Source organism: Leiobunum rupestre, chromosome 6 (genome assembly GCF_980474605.1).
Source record: "Leiobunum rupestre chromosome 6, qqLeiRupe1.1.hap1, whole genome shotgun sequence".
NCBI classification, from domain to species: Eukaryota; Metazoa; Arthropoda; class Arachnida; order Opiliones; family Sclerosomatidae; genus Leiobunum; species Leiobunum rupestre.
The window spans coordinates 4,537,591-4,554,722 of record NC_143389.1 but is presented as its reverse complement, the minus strand read 5'-3'; the positions used below and the strand labels follow the sequence as shown (position 1 = coordinate 4,554,722).

Below are 17,132 nucleotides of genomic sequence, written 5' to 3'. Positions count from 1 at the left end.
TGGCGGTCGATTGGGAAGGCGCGTTTACGAATCTATAAAATTGGTGTGGTGTGCTTTCCCCCTTTGGAGTTCGGAGGAGGTGAAGGTTTGGCCGGTTTTTCGTCTTAGAGAAATATATTTATCTGGCAAACCCGTAAGAAATTGAGAGCAGTCAATTTTTATTAGTAGCGTAGTTGCTAGCCTAGGCTTCACATATTTCCGGCTTTGCTTTCCGCGCCTTTTTTCTTATTTTAAATGATTTTTGTAATAAATGTATGATGGCAAATAAGAAAAATTCTAGAAAATACTAGTCCCAAATCCACGTGTTTAAGATGAAACTTAGATCATGAAAATATCCTTAACCCCAAACATACTTCAACACCTAGGGTGCCTCCTACAACTCCTAAAAGGTACGTCTCTAAAATATTCATATAAAGACAGGACATAAGCCGAATTCTCTTAAACCAAAGAATAACAAAAGTTGTTAGTCCTGCTGAACCAGCTCTATAGTCTGTATGAAAAGTGACCGGTTATGGTCCACTTTTATAGAACGCTCTATTCGCTTATAATAAATTTTTCCTAAATGGTCATTTAAACGCGTTTGACGTTTCACGTAGAATCTAGTACACTTAATACGTTATTTATGGTCCTATAAACCACCATTTAGATTTTTTTTCCATACGGCCCGGTAAAGTGGCCCACTCTACTGTCTCTAGCCGATGACCCCAAAAGTGCCAGTCCGGGCCTGGCGGTGTACCTCTATTTCACGGATTCAAGATATCGTCTTCTCCTTTGTTCGCGCGATGGCTACAAACGTTGTCATCTCCCACCAGGACCAACATTCGGTGACGTAATTATGAAATATTTGAAATGCTCGAATTCTCTCTTTTTACTTTGTTAAACAGTGACGGCTCCTAGCGGGTTATCGCTTCTCGGCCTTTTGGCTAAGATCAAAGTGTAGTATCTGTTCTTATCAGCTTAATATCTGATACGGGTCCCATCGGGGCCCAAGATATTAAACTTATTTTTGGACGGCGGCGGAGTGGTCGGAGCTTGCTCCACCTCCGCCACGGGTCGGCCTGGTATTGCAGTAAATCCGGGATCGGCCCACTTCTCTCTTGAAATCAAAAATCAAACGCTCTTATAATGGCGCACTGCGCAACACAGTATTTCCGGGAAATGTTATTTGGCTGTCTTTATATATATTTCTTTATTATAATATATTGCCCCTCTGACGTCATAAGTGGTAAAATCCTTATTGTCGAATAGTTAATAATGAAGAATCGGAAAGATTCCAGTTTTTGAATTTTCTTTTACCTAGTTATACACTCTTTTTCGCGGTATTTTCACGGAGGATAGGAAGGGAGGCGAAGTAGGAGGGATGAATGGCGGCAAGATTGCGGCAGCTACGCTACGTCTAGCCGCCATTTTTCCGAAATTTTCCCGCCGCTAAGCTTCTTACAAGGATGCTGCCGCGTTCATCCCTCCTACTTCGCCTCCCTTCCTATCCTCCTTGGTATTTTCCTGGGCGCGTCCATGCTTGGTTTTCCCCCTTTCAGTCCTCTCCTCCATTATGGATACCCAAGGAGTGGATGCTAGACTCCCCGTTTAGGGCAGAGGCAATGGCCGACGAGCGGGAGGCAAGTAAGAGGGGTAAAATAAAGGCGCGAAAAGAGGTTGTTCTGTGTTATTCCTGTGGTTTTATTCGTAACCCAAGGTTCGTAAATCGTGCATGTTCTAAGTGGTTGGCTGAAGGAACCGGTTTTCATAACGTAAATTCGCGGGTTTCGGTATGGTGGGTAGAGACAGCGCGCCCCTCATTTTTAGGTCATTGGGTTCCAGCCAAGATGTTCCGCGTAAAGAGAAAACACGAAATAAGCCCCTCTCCATTTTTTCTCTCTTCCCGTCTTCCGTGGACAGTGAGTCGCCGCCGGGGGCCCGCCGCCCGCGGCAGCTACATTACCAAGATATAAAGTGGCAAGGCTTATTTTTGGTAAGTACAAAATCATTTATTATATATTGCTCTATAATTAACTATATTTGGAATTAAACATTTTTGTTCTATTTATCTCAAAGTCATGATTATTCCTAACATTAATAGTATTAAACTTAATATGATATATCTTTTGTTAAAGTAGATTAGGAATTTATAATTTTAATATTTATAGAGGAGTTCGGATTTAAAATGTTATATTTTTTTAATAATGATCTCAAAGATCTGACTTTTGAAATGTTTGTTACTTTTTCTAAGTATCAATAAAACATGACATTAAATTTATATTGTGCCAAGGTTCATTTTTATATTTTACATAAACTACATCACCTAAAACAATTAATAGATAAAAGTTAGCTATATTATTTTGTTTAAAAAATATATCTCTGTCTCCGTTTTATTATTTAATTTCGTGGTTTGTTTTGATATTTTGTATTTTTGGGTTACTCCCCTAATCCATGCGGCTGTCCCATGATAAAACCTTCTATAAAACATTTTCCAAAAGTCCTTTTTTAGATTCAACTATTTAAATTACATTTAAGATTAAAATTTAGAACAAAAAATATATTTCACAATTAGAATTTGTTAATAAAATTTTAACTTTGGACTTCATTCCAAAACCAGAAAAGGCCATTTCAGAGTGGATTTTACCGCGGAAATGTTTTTGTTTAGAGATAAACGTTAGTTAGTTAGTTAGTTAGTTAGTTAGTTAGTTAGTTAATTAGTTAGTTAGTTAGTTAGTTAGTTAATTAGTTAGTTAGTTAGTTAGTTAGTTAGTTAGTTAGTTAGTTAGTTAGTTAGTAAGTAAGTAAGTAAGTAAGTAAGTAAGTAAGTAAGTAAGTTAGTACTATTTTAAGTACAAGCCTTAAGTAGAATAAAATGAAAACCAATTTTCTCGCCATTTTATTTTGTTCAATTTTGATACTAACATGTATTTTATTCACGGAAAGATGCTGCCAGTTGTTAAAAAAAGGCCAAGAGTTGACCGAAATAATATTATCGTCTGGGCGAACTTTTAATTGCATAAAAAAGCAGCGTCAAAATGATAGGATGAAGGTATTTTCCTGTTAAAAGACGCAAATCCCATCCCGCGAAAATAAATGAGTAGCCAACGGCACGCGGTGTTCCCAGGTGGTCTCCCTCCCAAGTACTGACCGCGCTCGACGCTGCTTAACTTCGGTGATCAGACGAGAACCGGTGTATTCAGCGTGATATGGCCGTTGCCGCTAGAGTGTAATTGATAGCGGTGGACAAGCCGCGACTAGCCAGGTCCTGGTAGGTTGGTGATCGCCGAGGGCCACCGGCTGCATGCGGCTCCAATAGAACGTTCTATACACTCTTTTTAGAAACGTTTACTGGGCGCCGATATTATCGTACAGACAACCAACGAGCAAGCCCTTTACCGCAGAAATTTCATCCCCCCCCCCCCCCCAAACCAGTTTTTTCATCACCCTCCCCGTAGACTGTAAGGTGATGGCGGTCGATTGGGAAGGCGCGTTTACGAATCTATAAAATTGGTGTGGTGTGCTTTCCCCCTTTGGAGTTCGGAGGAGGTGAAGGTTTGGCCGGTTTTTCGTCTTAGAGAAATATATTTATCTGGCAAACCCGTAAGAAATTGAGAGCAGTCAATTTTTATTAGTAGCGTAGTTGCTAGCCTAGGCTTCACATATTTCCGGCTTTGCTTTCCGCGCCTTTTTTCTTATTTTAAATGATTTTTGTAATAAATGTATGATGGCAAATAAGAAAAATTCTAGAAAATACTAGTCCCAAATCCACGTGTTTAAGATGAAACTTAGATCATGAAAATATCCTTAACCCCAAACATACTTCAACACCTAGGGTGCCTCCTACAACTCCTAAAAGGTACGTCTCTAAAATATTCATATAAAGACAGGACATAAGCCGAATTCTCTTAAACCAAAGAATAACAAAAGTTGTTAGTCCTGCTGAACCAGCTCTATAGTCTGTATGAAAAGTGACCGGTTATGGTCCACTTTTATAGAACGCTCTATTCGCTTATAATAAATTTTTCCTAAATGGTCATTTAAACGCGTTTGACGTTTCACGTAGAATCTAGTACACTTAATACGTTATTTATGGTCCTATAAACCACCATTTAGATTTTTTTTCCATACGGCCCGGTAAAGTGGCCCACTCTACTGTCTCTAGCCGATGACCCCAAAAGTGCCAGTCCGGGCCTGGCGGTGTACCTCTATTTCACGGATTCAAGATATCGTCTTCTCCTTTGTTCGCGCGATGGCTACAAACGTTGTCATCTCCCACCAGGACCAACATTCGGTGACGTAATTATGAAATATTTGAAATGCTCGAATTCTCTCTTTTTACTTTGTTAAACAGTGACGGCTCCTAGCGGGTTATCGCTTCTCGGCCTTTTGGCTAAGATCAAAGTGTAGTATCTGTCGCTTCTCGGCCTTTTGGCTAAGATCAAAGTGTAGTATCTGTTTTCAATAGAGCTATACCGAGATCTTAGTCGGGGGGCGAGAAGTGTTTTTACGCCTTTAAGGCGAGTTTTCCTGCTTGCTGCATGTTCCGATCCTGTGCCTCGCCTAGTTGCTGTTGCCTTGCTGCTGTTCCTGAAACAAAAAACCTACCTGGTACTCACCTGACGCTCCTGCTGAGTTCCTCCACTGACGCTGCTCCTGCTTGGGGCTTCTACCAACCGACGAAATTCTCCTAGCCTTCATGGCTACGGAGGAAAAGAAGAGAACTGCACGTTTGGAAGTCGATGCTGACTTTCTAGATGTTGCTCGAACCATCTACGACCACCTAGGACCGAAGAGTATCGACACACTTCAACCTATGGGTAAGGGAATATACCTGATAACATTCACGACCCTGGCCTTCCTTCAAGAAGCTCTTTTATGCAACGACCTGAAAACAAATAATAAAACCTGGAAACTCACCTGTATGGAAGACGACGGTATTTGGATAACGATAAAGAACTTACCAAAATGGATCCAGTGGGATTCCGTAATAAGTACTCTCCGGCAACATGGTAATATTAAAACTTATCATTTCGATGAATATCAACAACTTAAAGGCGTCAAAAATGGCGATCGCTCTGTTAAAATAATAATGACTAAACCTATCCCCAATGTTATGTTTTTCGGGCGAAGCCGCGCCTTAGTTTTTTACAGAGGCGTAGTAAAAAAATGCTTCTACTGCGACGAAGAAGGCCACTCAGTTTCAGCGTGTGAAAAAAAGAAGACAGTTTTAGAAGATAGACGCCCGGTCATCCTTGAAGGCCAGGGTCCACCTTCAATCCCTGAACCCAAGATCGTCCAAGCAATGGACGCCACAGAAGACCTAACCATACTACCACAACTACAGGAAAATCAAGAACACCAATCAAGCAAATCACAATTACTTACCACTTTCGACGACTCAAAAAGCTCTGAAGAGAGCTGGACCCTGACATCACCAGAACCTGCCAAGAAGAACCCAGAACCTCCAGTCAAAACCAGCCAATATGCCGACGCCTTGAAAACACCACCACAGCCCAATGAACCTGAAAATAACCCCGAATCAACAAGCAACGAGCCAGAACAATCCGAATCCAACAACAGCAACGACGAGACTACTTCAGCCACCGGGCCCAGATGGGATCCCAATACCTGGAAGCCAGGAGTCAAACCAGACCTTACAAAACTAACACACGCCGAACTACAGATCCTCTACAGCCGCCTCGACAGAGAACCTCCCTCAGGAATCAGAACCATTGATTGCTCCATCGACGACCTCCAATTCCAAGTCACCGACCTTCTTCAAAGCTACTCTAAACGCAGACACAGCATCTCTCCAAAAAAGAAAGCGAAAAAAGGAAAACCAACTTGTTAAAATTTATTATTTTTTAAATTTTAAACTTAACCATGGCTTTTATTCTATGCACTAATCGTATTTTAAACTTTTAATGAATACAATTAATGACCTGCTGTAATTTAAAATAATTTAAAAGGCAGGAAAAATAACATGACAAGGGTACTGTAACTCAAGTTTTTTAATAAACAAATTCAGTATCTGTTCTTATCAGCTTAATATCTGATACGGGTCCCATCGGGGCCCAAGATATTAAACTTATTTTTGGACGGCGGCGGAGTGGTCGGAGCTTGCTCCACCTCCGCCACGGGTCGGCCTGGTATTGCAGTAAATCCGGGATCGGCCCACTTCTCTCTTGAAATCAAAAATCAAACGCTCTTATAATGGCGCACTGCGCAACACAGTATTTCCGGGAAATGTTATTTGGCTGTCTTTATATATATTTCTTTATTATAATATATTGCCCCTCTGACGTCATAAGTGGTAAAATCCTTATTGTCGAATAGTTAATAATGAAGAATCGGAAAGATTCCAGTTTTTGAATTTTCTTTTACCTAGTTATACACTCTTTTTCGCGGTATTTTCACGGAGGATAGGAAGGGAGGCGAAGTAGGAGGGATGAATGGCGGCAAGATTGCGGCAGCTACGCTACGTCTAGCCGCCATTTTTCCGAAATTTTCCCGCCGCTAAGCTTCTTACAAGGATGCTGCCGCGTTCATCCCTCCTACTTCGCCTCCCTTCCTATCCTCCTTGGTATTTTCCTGGGCGCGTCCATGCTTGGTTTTCCCCCTTTCAGTCCTCTCCTCCATTATGGATACCCAAGGAGTGGATGCTAGACTCCCCGTTTAGGGCAGAGGCAATGGCCGACGAGCGGGAGGCAAGTAAGAGGGGTAAAATAAAGGCGCGAAAAGAGGTTGTTCTGTGTTATTCCTGTGGTTTTATTCGTAACCCAAGGTTCGTAAATCGTGCATGTTCTAAGTGGTTGGCTGAAGGAACCGGTTTTCATAACGTAAATTCGCGGGTTTCGGTATGGTGGGTAGAGACAGCGCGCCCCTCATTTTTAGGTCATTGGGTTCCAGCCAAGATGTTCCGCGTAAAGAGAAAACACGAAATAAGCCCCTCTCCATTTTTTCTCTCTTCCCGTCTTCCGTGGACAGTGAGTCGCCGCCGGGGGCCCGCCGCCCGCGGCAGCTACATTACCAAGATATAAAGTGGCAAGGCTTATTTTTGGTAAGTACAAAATCATTTATTATATATTGCTCTATAATTAACTATATTTGGAATTAAACATTTTTGTTCTATTTATCTCAAAGTCATGATTATTCCTAACATTAATAGTATTAAACTTAATATGATATATCTTTTGTTAAAGTAGATTAGGAATTTATAATTTTAATATTTATAGAGGAGTTCGGATTTAAAATGTTATATTTTTTTAATAATGATCTCAAAGATCTGACTTTTGAAATGTTTGTTACTTTTTCTAAGTATCAATAAAACATGACATTAAATTTATATTGTGCCAAGGTTCATTTTTATATTTTACATAAACTACATCACCTAAAACAATTAATAGATAAAAGTTAGCTATATTATTTTGTTTAAAAAATATATCTCTGTCTCCGTTTTATTATTTAATTTCGTGGTTTGTTTTGATATTTTGTATTTTTGGGTTACTCCCCTAATCCATGCGGCTGTCCCATGATAAAACCTTCTATAAAACATTTTCCAAAAGTCCTTTTTTAGATTCAACTATTTAAATTACATTTAAGATTAAAATTTAGAACAAAAAATATATTTCACAATTAGAATTTGTTAATAAAATTTTAACTTTGGACTTCATTCCAAAACCAGAAAAGGCCATTTCAGAGTGGATTTTACCGCGGAAATGTTTTTGTTTAGAGATAAACGTTAGTTAGTTAGTTAGTTAGTTAGTTAGTTAGTTAGTTAATTAGTTAGTTAGTTAGTTAGTTAGTTAATTAGTTAGTTAGTTAGTTAGTTAGTTAGTTAGTTAGTTAGTTAGTTAGTTAGTAAGTAAGTAAGTAAGTAAGTAAGTAAGTAAGTAAGTAAGTTAGTACTATTTTAAGTACAAGCCTTAAGTAGAATAAAATGAAAACCAATTTTCTCGCCATTTTATTTTGTTCAATTTTGATACTAACATGTATTTTATTCACGGAAAGATGCTGCCAGTTGTTAAAAAAAGGCCAAGAGTTGACCGAAATAATATTATCGTCTGGGCGAACTTTTAATTGCATAAAAAAGCAGCGTCAAAATGATAGGATGAAGGTATTTTCCTGTTAAAAGACGCAAATCCCATCCCGCGAAAATAAATGAGTAGCCAACGGCACGCGGTGTTCCCAGGTGGTCTCCCTCCCAAGTACTGACCGCGCTCGACGCTGCTTAACTTCGGTGATCAGACGAGAACCGGTGTATTCAGCGTGATATGGCCGTTGCCGCTAGAGTGTAATTGATAGCGGTGGACAAGCCGCGACTAGCCAGGTCCTGGTAGGTTGGTGATCGCCGAGGGCCACCGGCTGCATGCGGCTCCAATAGAACGTTCTATACACTCTTTTTAGAAACGTTTACTGGGCGCCGATATTAACGTACAGACAACCAACGAGCAAGCCCTTTACCGCAGAAATTTCATCCCCCCCCCCCCCCCAAACCAGTTTTTTCATCACCCTCCCCGTAGACTGTAAGGTGATGGCGGTCGATTGGGAAGGCGCGTTTACGAATCTATAAAATTGGTGTGGTGTGCTTTCCCCCTTTGGAGTTCGGAGGAGGTGAAGGTTTGGCCGGTTTTTCGTCTTAGAGAAATATATTTATCTGGCAAACCCGTAAGAAATTGAGAGCAGTCAATTTTTATTAGTAGCGTAGTTGCTAGCCTAGGCTTCACATATTTCCGGCTTTGCTTTCCGCGCCTTTTTTCTTATTTTAAATGATTTTTGTAATAAATGTATGATGGCAAATAAGAAAAATTCTAGAAAATACTAGTCCCAAATCCACGTGTTTAAGATGAAACTTAGATCATGAAAATATCCTTAACCCCAAACATACTTCAACACCTAGGGTGCCTCCTACAACTCCTAAAAGGTACGTCTCTAAAATATTCATATAAAGACAGGACATAAGCCGAATTCTCTTAAACCAAAGAATAACAAAAGTTGTTAGTCCTGCTGAACCAGCTCTATAGTCTGTATGAAAAGTGACCGGTTATGGTCCACTTTTATAGAACGCTCTATTCGCTTATAATAAATTTTTCCTAAATGGTCATTTAAACGCGTTTGACGTTTCACGTAGAATCTAGTACACTTAATACGTTATTTATGGTCCTATAAACCACCATTTAGATTTTTTTTCCATACGGCCCGGTAAAGTGGCCCACTCTACTGTCTCTAGCCGATGACCCCAAAAGTGCCAGTCCGGGCCTGGCGGTGTACCTCTATTTCACGGATTCAAGATATCGTCTTCTCCTTTGTTCGCGCGATGGCTACAAACGTTGTCATCTCCCACCAGGACCAACATTCGGTGACGTAATTATGAAATATTTGAAATGCTCGAATTCTCTCTTTTTACTTTGTTAAACAGTGACGGCTCCTAGCGGGTTATCGCTTCTCGGCCTTTTGGCTAAGATCAAAGTGTAGTATCTGTTCTTATCAGCTTAATATCTGATACGGGTCCCATCGGGGCCCAAGATATTAAACTTATTTTTGGACGGCGGCGGAGTGGTCGGAGCTTGCTCCACCTCCGCCACGGGTCGGCCTGGTATTGCAGTAAATCCGGGATCGGCCCACTTCTCTCTTGAAATCAAAAATCAAACGCTCTTATAATGGCGCACTGCGCAACACAGTATTTCCGGGAAATGTTATTTGGCTGTCTTTATATATATTTCTTTATTATAATATATTGCCCCTCTGACGTCATAAGTGGTAAAATCCTTATTGTCGAATAGTTAATAATGAAGAATCGGAAAGATTCCAGTTTTTGAATTTTCTTTTACCTAGTTATACACTCTTTTTCGCGGTATTTTCACGGAGGATAGGAAGGGAGGCGAAGTAGGAGGGATGAATGGCGGCAAGATTGCGGCAGCTACGCTACGTCTAGCCGCCATTTTTCCGAAATTTTCCCGCCGCTAAGCTTCTTACAAGGATGCTGCCGCGTTCATCCCTCCTACTTCGCCTCCCTTCCTATCCTCCTTGGTATTTTCCTGGGCGCGTCCATGCTTGGTTTTCCCCCTTTCAGTCCTCTCCTCCATTATGGATACCCAAGGAGTGGATGCTAGACTCCCCGTTTAGGGCAGAGGCAATGGCCGACGAGCGGGAGGCAAGTAAGAGGGGTAAAATAAAGGCGCGAAAAGAGGTTGTTCTGTGTTATTCCTGTGGTTTTATTCGTAACCCAAGGTTCGTAAATCGTGCATGTTCTAAGTGGTTGGCTGAAGGAACCGGTTTTCATAACGTAAATTCGCGGGTTTCGGTATGGTGGGTAGAGACAGCGCGCCCCTCATTTTTAGGTCATTGGGTTCCAGCCAAGATGTTCCGCGTAAAGAGAAAACACGAAATAAGCCCCTCTCCATTTTTTCTCTCTTCCCGTCTTCCGTGGACAGTGAGTCGCCGCCGGGGGCCCGCCGCCCGCGGCAGCTACATTACCAAGATATAAAGTGGCAAGGCTTATTTTTGGTAAGTACAAAATCATTTATTATATATTGCTCTATAATTAACTATATTTGGAATTAAACATTTTTGTTCTATTTATCTCAAAGTCATGATTATTCCTAACATTAATAGTATTAAACTTAATATGATATATCTTTTGTTAAAGTAGATTAGGAATTTATAATTTTAATATTTATAGAGGAGTTCGGATTTAAAATGTTATATTTTTTTAATAATGATCTCAAAGATCTGACTTTTGAAATGTTTGTTACTTTTTCTAAGTATCAATAAAACATGACATTAAATTTATATTGTGCCAAGGTTCATTTTTATATTTTACATAAACTACATCACCTAAAACAATTAATAGATAAAAGTTAGCTATATTATTTTGTTTAAAAAATATATCTCTGTCTCCGTTTTATTATTTAATTTCGTGGTTTGTTTTGATATTTTGTATTTTTGGGTTACTCCCCTAATCCATGCGGCTGTCCCATGATAAAACCTTCTATAAAACATTTTCCAAAAGTCCTTTTTTAGATTCAACTATTTAAATTACATTTAAGATTAAAATTTAGAACAAAAAATATATTTCACAATTAGAATTTGTTAATAAAATTTTAACTTTGGACTTCATTCCAAAACCAGAAAAGGCCATTTCAGAGTGGATTTTACCGCGGAAATGTTTTTGTTTAGAGATAAACGTTAGTTAGTTAGTTAGTTAGTTAGTTAGTTAGTTAGTTAATTAGTTAGTTAGTTAGTTAGTTAGTTAATTAGTTAGTTAGTTAGTTAGTTAGTTAGTTAGTTAGTTAGTTAGTTAGTTAGTAAGTAAGTAAGTAAGTAAGTAAGTAAGTAAGTAAGTAAGTTAGTACTATTTTAAGTACAAGCCTTAAGTAGAATAAAATGAAAACCAATTTTCTCGCCATTTTATTTTGTTCAATTTTGATACTAACATGTATTTTATTCACGGAAAGATGCTGCCAGTTGTTAAAAAAAGGCCAAGAGTTGACCGAAATAATATTATCGTCTGGGCGAACTTTTAATTGCATAAAAAAGCAGCGTCAAAATGATAGGATGAAGGTATTTTCCTGTTAAAAGACGCAAATCCCATCCCGCGAAAATAAATGAGTAGCCAACGGCACGCGGTGTTCCCAGGTGGTCTCCCTCCCAAGTACTGACCGCGCTCGACGCTGCTTAACTTCGGTGATCAGACGAGAACCGGTGTATTCAGCGTGATATGGCCGTTGCCGCTAGAGTGTAATTGATAGCGGTGGACAAGCCGCGACTAGCCAGGTCCTGGTAGGTTGGTGATCGCCGAGGGCCACCGGCTGCATGCGGCTCCAATAGAACGTTCTATACACTCTTTTTAGAAACGTTTACTGGGCGCCGATATTATCGTACAGACAACCAACGAGCAAGCCCTTTACCGCAGAAATTTCATCCCCCCCCCCCCCCCCAAACCAGTTTTTTCATCACCCTCCCCGTAGACTGTAAGGTGATGGCGGTCGATTGGGAAGGCGCGTTTACGAATCTATAAAATTGGTGTGGTGTGCTTTCCCCCTTTGGAGTTCGGAGGAGGTGAAGGTTTGGCCGGTTTTTCGTCTTAGAGAAATATATTTATCTGGCAAACCCGTAAGAAATTGAGAGCAGTCAATTTTTATTAGTAGCGTAGTTGCTAGCCTAGGCTTCACATATTTCCGGCTTTGCTTTCCGCGCCTTTTTTCTTATTTTAAATGATTTTTGTAATAAATGTATGATGGCAAATAAGAAAAATTCTAGAAAATACTAGTCCCAAATCCACGTGTTTAAGATGAAACTTAGATCATGAAAATATCCTTAACCCCAAACATACTTCAACACCTAGGGTGCCTCCTACAACTCCTAAAAGGTACGTCTCTAAAATATTCATATAAAGACAGGACATAAGCCGAATTCTCTTAAACCAAAGAATAACAAAAGTTGTTAGTCCTGCTGAACCAGCTCTATAGTCTGTATGAAAAGTGACCGGTTATGGTCCACTTTTATAGAACGCTCTATTCGCTTATAATAAATTTTTCCTAAATGGTCATTTAAACGCGTTTGACGTTTCACGTAGAATCTAGTACACTTAATACGTTATTTATGGTCCTATAAACCACCATTTAGATTTTTTTTCCATACGGCCCGGTAAAGTGGCCCACTCTACTGTCTCTAGCCGATGACCCCAAAAGTGCCAGTCCGGGCCTGGCGGTGTACCTCTATTTCACGGATTCAAGATATCGTCTTCTCCTTTGTTCGCGCGATGGCTACAAACGTTGTCATCTCCCACCAGGACCAACATTCGGTGACGTAATTATGAAATATTTGAAATGCTCGAATTCTCTCTTTTTACTTTGTTAAACAGTGACGGCTCCTAGCGGGTTATCGCTTCTCGGCCTTTTGGCTAAGATCAAAGTGTAGTATCTGTTCTTATCAGCTTAATATCTGATACGGGTCCCATCGGGGCCCAAGATATTAAACTTATTTTTGGACGGCGGCGGAGTGGTCGGAGCTTGCTCCACCTCCGCCACGGGTCGGCCTGGTATTGCAGTAAATCCGGGATCGGCCCACTTCTCTCTTGAAATCAAAAATCAAACGCTCTTATAATGGCGCACTGCGCAACACAGTATTTCCGGGAAATGTTATTTGGCTGTCTTTATATATATTTCTTTATTATAATATATTGCCCCTCTGACGTCATAAGTGGTAAAATCCTTATTGTCGAATAGTTAATAATGAAGAATCGGAAAGATTCCAGTTTTTGAATTTTCTTTTACCTAGTTATACACTCTTTTTCGCGGTATTTTCACGGAGGATAGGAAGGGAGGCGAAGTAGGAGGGATGAATGGCGGCAAGATTGCGGCAGCTACGCTACGTCTAGCCGCCATTTTTCCGAAATTTTCCCGCCGCTAAGCTTCTTACAAGGATGCTGCCGCGTTCATCCCTCCTACTTCGCCTCCCTTCCTATCCTCCTTGGTATTTTCCTGGGCGCGTCCATGCTTGGTTTTCCCCCTTTCAGTCCTCTCCTCCATTATGGATACCCAAGGAGTGGATGCTAGACTCCCCGTTTAGGGCAGAGGCAATGGCCGACGAGCGGGAGGCAAGTAAGAGGGGTAAAATAAAGGCGCGAAAAGAGGTTGTTCTGTGTTATTCCTGTGGTTTTATTCGTAACCCAAGGTTCGTAAATCGTGCATGTTCTAAGTGGTTGGCTGAAGGAACCGGTTTTCATAACGTAAATTCGCGGGTTTCGGTATGGTGGGTAGAGACAGCGCGCCCCTCATTTTTAGGTCATTGGGTTCCAGCCAAGATGTTCCGCGTAAAGAGAAAACACGAAATAAGCCCCTCTCCATTTTTTCTCTCTTCCCGTCTTCCGTGGACAGTGAGTCGCCGCCGGGGGCCCGCCGCCCGCGGCAGCTACATTACCAAGATATAAAGTGGCAAGGCTTATTTTTGGTAAGTACAAAATCATTTATTATATATTGCTCTATAATTAACTATATTTGGAATTAAACATTTTTGTTCTATTTATCTCAAAGTCATGATTATTCCTAACATTAATAGTATTAAACTTAATATGATATATCTTTTGTTAAAGTAGATTAGGAATTTATAATTTTAATATTTATAGAGGAGTTCGGATTTAAAATGTTATATTTTTTTAATAATGATCTCAAAGATCTGACTTTTGAAATGTTTGTTACTTTTTCTAAGTATCAATAAAACATGACATTAAATTTATATTGTGCCAAGGTTCATTTTTATATTTTACATAAACTACATCACCTAAAACAATTAATAGATAAAAGTTAGCTATATTATTTTGTTTAAAAAATATATCTCTGTCTCCGTTTTATTATTTAATTTCGTGGTTTGTTTTGATATTTTGTATTTTTGGGTTACTCCCCTAATCCATGCGGCTGTCCCATGATAAAACCTTCTATAAAACATTTTCCAAAAGTCCTTTTTTAGATTCAACTATTTAAATTACATTTAAGATTAAAATTTAGAACAAAAAATATATTTCACAATTAGAATTTGTTAATAAAATTTTAACTTTGGACTTCATTCCAAAACCAGAAAAGGCCATTTCAGAGTGGATTTTACCGCGGAAATGTTTTTGTTTAGAGATAAACGTTAGTTAGTTAGTTAGTTAGTTAGTTAGTTAGTTAGTTAATTAGTTAGTTAGTTAGTTAGTTAGTTAATTAGTTAGTTAGTTAGTTAGTTAGTTAGTTAGTTAGTTAGTTAGTTAGTTAGTAAGTAAGTAAGTAAGTAAGTAAGTAAGTAAGTAAGTAAGTTAGTACTATTTTAAGTACAAGCCTTAAGTAGAATAAAATGAAAACCAATTTTCTCGCCATTTTATTTTGTTCAATTTTGATACTAACATGTATTTTATTCACGGAAAGATGCTGCCAGTTGTTAAAAAAAGGCCAAGAGTTGACCGAAATAATATTATCGTCTGGGCGAACTTTTAATTGCATAAAAAAGCAGCGTCAAAATGATAGGATGAAGGTATTTTCCTGTTAAAAGACGCAAATCCCATCCCGCGAAAATAAATGAGTAGCCAACGGCACGCGGTGTTCCCAGGTGGTCTCCCTCCCAAGTACTGACCGCGCTCGACGCTGCTTAACTTCGGTGATCAGACGAGAACCGGTGTATTCAGCGTGATATGGCCGTTGCCGCTAGAGTGTAATTGATAGCGGTGGACAAGCCGCGACTAGCCAGGTCCTGGTAGGTTGGTGATCGCCGAGGGCCACCGGCTGCATGCGGCTCCAATAGAACGTTCTATACACTCTTTTTAGAAACGTTTACTGGGCGCCGATATTATCGTACAGACAACCAACGAGCAAGCCCTTTACCGCAGAAATTTCATCCCCCCCCCCCCCCCCAAACCAGTTTTTTCATCACCCTCCCCGTAGACTGTAAGGTGATGGCGGTCGATTGGGAAGGCGCGTTTACGAATCTATAAAATTGGTGTGGTGTGCTTTCCCCCTTTGGAGTTCGGAGGAGGTGAAGGTTTGGCCGGTTTTTCGTCTTAGAGAAATATATTTATCTGGCAAACCCGTAAGAAATTGAGAGCAGTCAATTTTTATTAGTAGCGTAGTTGCTAGCCTAGGCTTCACATATTTCCGGCTTTGCTTTCCGCGCCTTTTTTCTTATTTTAAATGATTTTTGTAATAAATGTATGATGGCAAATAAGAAAAATTCTAGAAAATACTAGTCCCAAATCCACGTGTTTAAGATGAAACTTAGATCATGAAAATATCCTTAACCCCAAACATACTTCAACACCTAGGGTGCCTCCTACAACTCCTAAAAGGTACGTCTCTAAAATATTCATATAAAGACAGGACATAAGCCGAATTCTCTTAAACCAAAGAATAACAAAAGTTGTTAGTCCTGCTGAACCAGCTCTATAGTCTGTATGAAAAGTGACCGGTTATGGTCCACTTTTATAGAACGCTCTATTCGCTTATAATAAATTTTTCCTAAATGGTCATTTAAACGCGTTTGACGTTTCACGTAGAATCTAGTACACTTAATACGTTATTTATGGTCCTATAAACCACCATTTAGATTTTTTTTCCATACGGCCCGGTAAAGTGGCCCACTCTACTGTCTCTAGCCGATGACCCCAAAAGTGCCAGTCCGGGCCTGGCGGTGTACCTCTATTTCACGGATTCAAGATATCGTCTTCTCCTTTGTTCGCGCGATGGCTACAAACGTTGTCATCTCCCACCAGGACCAACATTCGGTGACGTAATTATGAAATATTTGAAATGCTCGAATTCTCTCTTTTTACTTTGTTAAACAGTGACGGCTCCTAGCGGGTTATCGCTTCTCGGCCTTTTGGCTAAGATCAAAGTGTAGTATCTGTTCTTATCAGCTTAATATCTGATACGGGTCCCATCGGGGCCCAAGATATTAAACTTATTTTTGGACGGCGGCGGAGTGGTCGGAGCTTGCTCCACCTCCGCCACGGGTCGGCCTGGTATTGCAGTAAATCCGGGATCGGCCCACTTCTCTCTTGAAATCAAAAATCAAACGCTCTTATAATGGCGCACTGCGCAACACAGTATTTCCGGGAAATGTTATTTGGCTGTCTTTATATATATTTCTTTATTATAATATATTGCCCCTCTGACGTCATAAGTGGTAAAATCCTTATTGTCGAATAGTTAATAATGAAGAATCGGAAAGATTCCAGTTTTTGAATTTTCTTTTACCTAGTTATACACTCTTTTTCGCGGTATTTTCACGGAGGATAGGAAGGGAGGCGAAGTAGGAGGGATGAATGGCGGCAAGATTGCGGCAGCTACGCTACGTCTAGCCGCCATTTTTCCGAAATTTTCCCGCCGCTAAGCTTCTTACAAGGATGCTGCCGCGTTCATCCCTCCTACTTCGCCTCCCTTCCTATCCTCCTTGGTATTTTCCTGGGCGCGTCCATGCTTGGTTTTCCCCCTTTCAGTCCTCTCCTCCATTATGGATACCCAAGGAGTGGATGCTAGACTCCCCGTTTAGGGCAGAGGCAATGGCCGACGAGCGGGAGGCAAGTAAGAGGGGTAAAATAAAGGCGCGAAAAGAGGTTGTTCTGTGTTATTCCTGTGGTTTTATTCGTAACCCAAGGTTCGTAAATCGTGCATGTTCTAAGTGGT

General features: G+C 40.2%; 9 non-coding genes and 1 pseudogene across 9 annotated transcripts; 6 read left to right on the top strand and 4 right to left on the bottom strand.

The window, feature by feature from the left end:
* The first annotated feature begins 903 nt into the window (after positions 1 to 903).
* LOC149938781 (U2 spliceosomal RNA) lies at positions 904 to 1,095 on the top strand. The gene has a single exon (XR_016481570.1). It is a non-coding gene; the product is annotated as a U2 spliceosomal RNA (small nuclear RNA).
* A 1,983-nt stretch (positions 1,096 to 3,078) lies between these two features.
* On the bottom strand, positions 3,079 to 3,197 carry LOC149938780 (5S ribosomal RNA). The gene has a single exon (XR_016482170.1). It is a non-coding gene; the product is annotated as a 5S ribosomal RNA (ribosomal RNA).
* Positions 3,198 to 4,391: 1,194 nt separating this feature from the next.
* LOC149938779 (U2 spliceosomal RNA) lies at positions 4,392 to 4,532 on the top strand (annotated as a pseudogene).
* A 1,444-nt stretch (positions 4,533 to 5,976) lies between these two features.
* Positions 5,977 to 6,162, top strand: LOC149938778 (U2 spliceosomal RNA). Its single transcript, XR_016481634.1, has one exon. It is a non-coding gene; the product is annotated as a U2 spliceosomal RNA (small nuclear RNA).
* A 1,983-nt stretch (positions 6,163 to 8,145) lies between these two features.
* LOC149938777 (5S ribosomal RNA) lies at positions 8,146 to 8,264 on the bottom strand. Its single transcript, XR_016482169.1, has one exon. It is a non-coding gene; the product is annotated as a 5S ribosomal RNA (ribosomal RNA).
* Positions 8,265 to 9,416: 1,152 nt separating this feature from the next.
* LOC149938776 (U2 spliceosomal RNA) lies at positions 9,417 to 9,608 on the top strand. The gene has a single exon (XR_016481569.1). It is a non-coding gene; the product is annotated as a U2 spliceosomal RNA (small nuclear RNA).
* A 1,983-nt stretch (positions 9,609 to 11,591) lies between these two features.
* Positions 11,592 to 11,710, bottom strand: LOC149938775 (5S ribosomal RNA). The gene has a single exon (XR_016482168.1). It is a non-coding gene; the product is annotated as a 5S ribosomal RNA (ribosomal RNA).
* Positions 11,711 to 12,863: 1,153 nt separating this feature from the next.
* On the top strand, positions 12,864 to 13,055 carry LOC149938774 (U2 spliceosomal RNA). Its single transcript, XR_016481567.1, has one exon. It is a non-coding gene; the product is annotated as a U2 spliceosomal RNA (small nuclear RNA).
* A 1,983-nt stretch (positions 13,056 to 15,038) lies between these two features.
* Positions 15,039 to 15,157, bottom strand: LOC149938773 (5S ribosomal RNA). Its single transcript, XR_016482167.1, has one exon. It is a non-coding gene; the product is annotated as a 5S ribosomal RNA (ribosomal RNA).
* Positions 15,158 to 16,310: 1,153 nt separating this feature from the next.
* On the top strand, positions 16,311 to 16,502 carry LOC149938772 (U2 spliceosomal RNA). The gene has a single exon (XR_016481566.1). It is a non-coding gene; the product is annotated as a U2 spliceosomal RNA (small nuclear RNA).
* The last annotated feature ends 630 nt before the right edge of the window (positions 16,503 to 17,132 follow it).